Source organism: Hibiscus syriacus, unplaced genomic scaffold, assembly GCF_006381635.1.
Source record: "Hibiscus syriacus cultivar Baekdansim isolate YM2019G1 unplaced genomic scaffold, ASM638163v2 tig00110988_pilon, whole genome shotgun sequence".
NCBI classification, from domain to species: Eukaryota; Viridiplantae; Streptophyta; class Magnoliopsida; order Malvales; family Malvaceae; genus Hibiscus; species Hibiscus syriacus.
Genome location: NW_024062942.1, coordinates 3,065,964 through 3,072,232, shown reverse-complemented (window position 1 = coordinate 3,072,232; position 6,269 = coordinate 3,065,964). Strand labels below are relative to the sequence as shown.

Sequence of the window (6,269 nt, the reverse complement as noted above, 5' to 3'; positions counted from 1 at the left end):
GGAAAATGAATACTTTCGTAATAGCTTGTTCATTGTTTTCTTTAACAATTTTTTATAGTAGGAGAGGTGTCAAATTAAAACTTTAAATCACCTATTTTAGAGATTATTACTAGTTAGTTTATCGTTAAACAACGTTATTCACACCGCACTGCTAAACGAACACAAGTGAGCAATAAGCTCATTGTTAAACAAATTAGAGCTCCATTAGTTTAAATTTTATATAAACGTGCATGTAGAAATGTGCTGATTAAATTGCAATCAGTCCTTCCATCAAAGTTATTTCAGCCAGAAAATTTTCAGTAAGATTTCACACTTTGAAAATTGTTACAATTTATTCAAAGACAATGAACTTCTTCATAAGCAGCTTGCATTTGTGGCACACAATGTTTCCTTGCCTCAACCCTTCAGAATAAGGAACAACCTGTGTGTGATCGCATGGCCCTTCAACGAGAGGCGGTTCAAGGACAGTTCTGAGAGCATCTATGAACTCCAACCGCGCCACATTGTTGCCCCACTGTCGAAACAGGTTCGAGCATCGAATGATTTCGTCCCCTTGAACCTTTACGACATCTGTTGACTATCCTTTCCCATACACTGTCCAGCCATTGGCATCATTGTTATCCAGCAGTGCTGAGACCTCAGCCAGAACAATATCAGTAGGTTCAATACTATCATTGTTCCCGAGTCGGGATTTTGATCGTCTCATACATTCTAACCGAAGCCAAAACAGCTCTATCTTTGTGAATGAGAGTATGTTGCATTGTATTTCTCCATTGATAAAGCTCAAAATCTCTTTTATATGTTCATCAGGGTTATTCTTACCTACATATATCATGTCAAGCTGCATGCCTGCATCTTTTATATCTTTCATTTTGGCATTAAATTCTCTAATCCAATCTAAGTCTTCACTTCCATATAAGCATATGTTTCTCCCTTATTCAACCTGAAATGGATTCAAAAGTAGATTATGAAAGATATAGAAGAAAAAGAAAAATAGAAGTATTTCAATATCTTACCCATTGTGTGAGAATGGGATGAATTTCGTTTGTAATAAATTGCATTGTCCATTGCTGCCCCCAAAGCTCATTTTCTCTTGAAAGTGAAAAAGGGTATGCTCTAGGTCCCCATACGAATACCATATCGAGCGCATTCGAGCTTGTGATCGTCCCTTTCGAATCCAAAACTACCATAATGGCTTCACCTCTATAGTTCCATTCCTGTTTCATGAAGTTTATCACTGCAGAGTTTAGAGACCAAGGTTTCCGAACCAAGTAAAAGGGCACCGAGTTCGATAAAAAGTTGAACCGTTTCTCCTCAGCATTGGTCCATACTTCGGAAGACGAAATGGGAACCCATATAATGGCATAACTTCCTTCTACCTTTTCTCTGTGAGGATGATCATATGTTTGGTTCACTAGAAAAAACAACTGCTCTAATGGAAGAAGATCTGGCTTGGAAATCAAAAGTAGGGCAACCTTGCTTTCCAGTTCAGAAACACCTAACTGGCAATTAATCCAGGAGTTTACCATATAAGATAAACGAAGTTTTACCCTTTCTTGCGTCGAAAGAAAAGAAAGAAAGAAAGAGAGGTTTTACCCTTTCTTGTGTCGAACCATCCTTGAGTGGCATGTCATCTTTTAAAGCGAACAACATCTGAAGCACTTTTTGATTGCCGATATGGGACTTCTTAAAAAGGTTCAGTAGCTTCTGGTGCAGCTGGTCTTCTGTAAATACAATATAAAACATGAATCAGAATTTCATTGTATGTAAATGTAATGTTGTTGTCATTGAAAGGCTTCTAAATCTTTCTAAACAATCCAGACAGTGACCTCTTTATTGACAAAAAAATGTCCACCAGCGGCCTAAGGTGACCGAACATGTTGTTCAACATATATTCCAAACTCAAGAGCTCCAACGCTGCTTTTGTTATATTCGATTACCTGCAGAAGTAGCTGAGTTATTCAATTTGGAAGTATTTGGGCTTAGCATATGAAGAAAACTCATTGGAACATATAAAGGTAAATTCAGCATTTTCTTAGATTTATGACAGGTCAGAACATGCACTTGCTCAGGTTTCATGGCCATCAGGCTTGTGATTTGAGAAGAGCAGACCAAGGCACTTCTAATGATCCAGTAAGCTGTAATGTAGATTTCGGACTTCATCGCAGCTAGGTTGTCGATATCGAGTCCTACATATACAATGGGCAGAGCTTCGAACTCAATGATGCACTTTGTCAAATCCACCATTGTCTTAAAAAGCAATCTTAAGGCCTTTAATTGAGGCTTCAACATGCTCATGTTACTAGGAAGTTGTTTTAAGTTTGCAACTGATACCGCCAAGGGGCTATGAGGGCGTAGCTGCATTATGAGGCTAAATTCACCATAGCTTGTTGCAAAAGCTGCAATTGCTAATGCCACTTTCGCGTCCCATCTATGACTTCCCAGCAAATCGAACAGCGCCATCGTTCTCGTATGAAGATCGCCTTTACCAGGGCACTTGCAAAGCATCTGCAATCAATGAAAAATGAAAAATCAATAGATTTGTCAATGCAAGGGAACTGGAGAAACTGAGAGAAAACCTTACCTCATGTGCAATTTTATAAATGATATGCATCAGTGGTTCTGGTGATTCAATCAATTCAATGTTGCCAATGTTACTCTTTAAATTTGCTTCATCAGGTTCATCATGAACCTGTGCCGGAAAACAACATCGAGGTTGTTAACAACTTGAATTCCTTAAACCGAAAGACATTAACAATGCAATGAAGTTTCACTGATTCAGTAAACATTATTGGAGTACTGCATGAGACTTTGCTAAATGAGAGCAAGCAGGGAGTTACTGGTTCTTCCGATGTAGTGGCATAAAACATGACGTTCTCCACTGCAGATAGCAGCATCTCAGAATCGAGGAGACGGTGGTCCGGATCATGGCTAAGGAGGAGCTTCTTTATCAGGATTTCGTCAACTACATTCGACGAGGAATGTTGCCAGAAGCTACCACATTGAACTGAAGTCATGGCTTAAGTGATGACGATGAATCAAAGGTGTTTCTAGTTTTGAACACAAAGGACTACAAATCTTGTCACCCACTTCAAACTGTTGAAACTAACTAAAGAAGAGGTTCTTACTTAAAGAATCATAAATGTGGACCCGAATCAATTTCAAAGCAGAATCAAAAGCACTCTCTTTGCCTGTGCTGGTTTCTCAAGAAACAAGTCATGAACATGGCGGAAAATGATATCAAAACAGGTTTAAAGAAGGCATGTTGAGTGAACCATCAAAAGTCTTTATAAAGTGAAAGAGATTTGTAACTGTTACTAACAATTTGTTAATCTGACAGAATTTAAATTGAGGAAACTGTGAGGTTGCTTTCTTTATATTCTTTTTGTTGTTGAAATTGATGCTTTGAATTGAATAAAGGTGGTGGTGGGGACAAAGCTTCTTGCCATGGAAAAGAAAGAAAATATATATATCATGGTGAGAGCTTTAACTTTGGAGAACAGTGGGGACAAATGTTTTATTGAGAATAAAGGAAGCTGTTTTTCCTTGTTTGGTATTGTTTTGAGAGATTGAGATGGAAACAAGCATATTAGTGTTGGGAAACTAAGATAGCAGAGTGTACAAACAAGATGTGAGAATTACAAATTTAAAAATTTACTGAAATTATAAAGAGTGGCAAAATATCAACATGTAACCCTCCCTGAAGCCACCTTTCTCTTGAGCAAAGAACAAATCTAATTCAACATGTTTGAACTTTGAGTGCATAACTGGGTTCCCGCCGTCGCGGGTACCGTCATGATATTCCTATTATCACACCAAAGTGTCGGTTTCCCATGTCGAGTGATTACTATGTATTGTAGTGCTCCAACGATACTCAATTTACTAGACTGAAGACTTTATGAACATCAACACCAACTGAACCATCAGCGTTCCTTTTTGTCCATTTGCAACTTACAGACTTCATATCTGGTGGTAGCTGAACCAGAGACCAGGTTCTATTTCAGATTAAGGCATCATGCTCTGTCTGAGCTGCTAATCTCCAGTGTTCACGTTGCATGGCTTCTTTAACTGCTGCTTCTTGTCATAATGGGATGAAATTGTAGCAATGACATTTTGCTCTCGGCTCCCAGCTTCAGCTTCATTGGTATCATACTGGTCGAGAATCAAGGGTTGCAACAGCCCCGACTCTTTTGAAATCCCATCTTTTCAAGTAAGCTTCCATCTGAGAGTGTGATCCTTGGGATCTTTTTCATTATTAGTAGATATACAGATAGTGAACAAGGCCTTGATGGTGTTCCTTTGTCACATTGTCTAGCTACCAAGGACATGTCCAAGCTGCTTTGGTGCTTAGTGGAGTGGATGTGACAGGGCTACACCTACATATGGTGAGCATCCTTGTTGAATTCTTAACCATAACATGATTCTGCAATTTCCTACAGCGGTTCTAACGACATTCGACAAAGATCGTTCCGTTAAGGGAAAAGGTTGACGTAATTGAAGATGGAGATGCGATGGAAGAATGAATGTGTATGCTGGTCCATAATCCAATTGTTGTCGATCCGCTTTCGTTTGTCTCGGATTACAAACATTATAGATTCCAAACATTTACATGGAATATAGAATTATTAGACATTATAGTTAAGGTTTTGGACATTGATCTTGGTTCTTAGCATGTGAAATTTAAATGGTCCCAAGGTTTTTATTCTTCTTCCAGCTTGTTCTAGTGAAAAGAGAGGTTTGTATTCTTCTTTCAGCTTGTTCTGGTGAAAAGAGAATTATCAAAATATTTTGATTAATCGAAATTAATGAGCTTTCCCGCCTTCACCCTCCTCCTAAAACAGTTTTCACTTTTGAATATCGTAGCCCAGAAGCCCAAATTAGATCTCAAATTAAAGCCCAAGAAAAAGTTTATGCAACTCACTCGTTTATGTGGTTCTATATTAATTATTTAATATTATATTTTGGTTCTGTATTATACGTTTATTATTAAAAAAAGGGTAAAGTATAGTAATGGTCACTGAACATTTCTGAATCTTGTATTTAGGTCCCCCAATTTTTAAAACTTACAATAAAGTCTCCCAACATTTATTCCGTTTGCAATATGGTCCCCGTTGTTAAACCCCGTTAGAAAATTAGGGTAAATTATATAAATAGTCATTGAACTTTTCAGGCACTTGAATTTAGGTCCCCCAATCTTAAATTGATAATGCTTAGCAGTTAAAGCTTGAAACTCACAAAGTCCCAATAGCCAATAGGCGCCGTATAGGATCAAAAGCAAGAACTGATGAAGTAGAAGGGATCCCATAGTAGATAGCAACTCGCAAATCCAAATTTTCTGGCTTCAAATCCCCACGCTGCACATTTTGCTGAAACCAAAGAAACTCCCATAAGATGATTAGTTGATTACTAACAAAAAAATGGGAACTTTAAAACTAAAACTAAAAGCAAGAAATTTCGTTTCTTTTGGACGTGGGGATGGTGAACCGCTTTCTGAAGTATGCGTTTAGCGAACATGGTAAATCCGAATAGAGGTGAAGCTTTATCCTTTTCTGTTTCAAAGTTTCTGGGGATGTTTGTTTTGGAACAAAGACTAGCTTTTTTCCTTTTGGTTTGCTTAGTTTCAGTGATTAACCCTATGAAAGACGTAATAATGGAGACTTTGTCAAGCTCTAGTCATGAAATAATATAGTAGCTTGTTTTTATCGTAAAAAGCTACTGCTGTTGATCCACTTGTCGTGATCTCCTGGGTATTATTCTTCTGCAGTTCAAACTCGTGAAAAATAATGACTTTGTTAGACAGTTGTCAGGATATGATTGTTGAACAAATGTGATCGCAGACAATTTCAGATAAAATCGATGCATGATATAAGAAACTCTTCTAACAACTTTCGAAGTTTGGATTCGTTGGCGGCTTGTCTTATGTTAAATACTTTTAGATTTATAGTTACTTTCAAGATCTATCTGCAGATGTAATCAAATTATATATTTTTTACATATAATAATACTTCCCAAGATTTACATTATTGCGATCTTATTGGCATCATATACATAAATATTACATAAAATTGAAAAGCTAAAAAGTGTGGGGTAGTAAATCCAAGGGAAATAAGGTCTCGATGTACACGACTACTTCAAGCCCTCCTAAACACAACCTTCAATGGCTCATCAGCAAGCACCAAGCGCCTAATCCCATCATCATCAATAAAAACACCCAAGTCCCCACATACAGGTCTGCAGGTATCGCACACCCCGGGGCAGAAAGCAAGCTT

General features: G+C 37.7%; 1 pseudogene; it reads right to left on the bottom strand.

Moving 5' to 3' along the window:
- Positions 1-271: 271 nt before the first annotated feature.
- On the bottom strand, positions 272-3,017 carry LOC120149084 (annotated as a pseudogene).
- Positions 3,018-6,269: the final 3,252 nt, after the last annotated feature.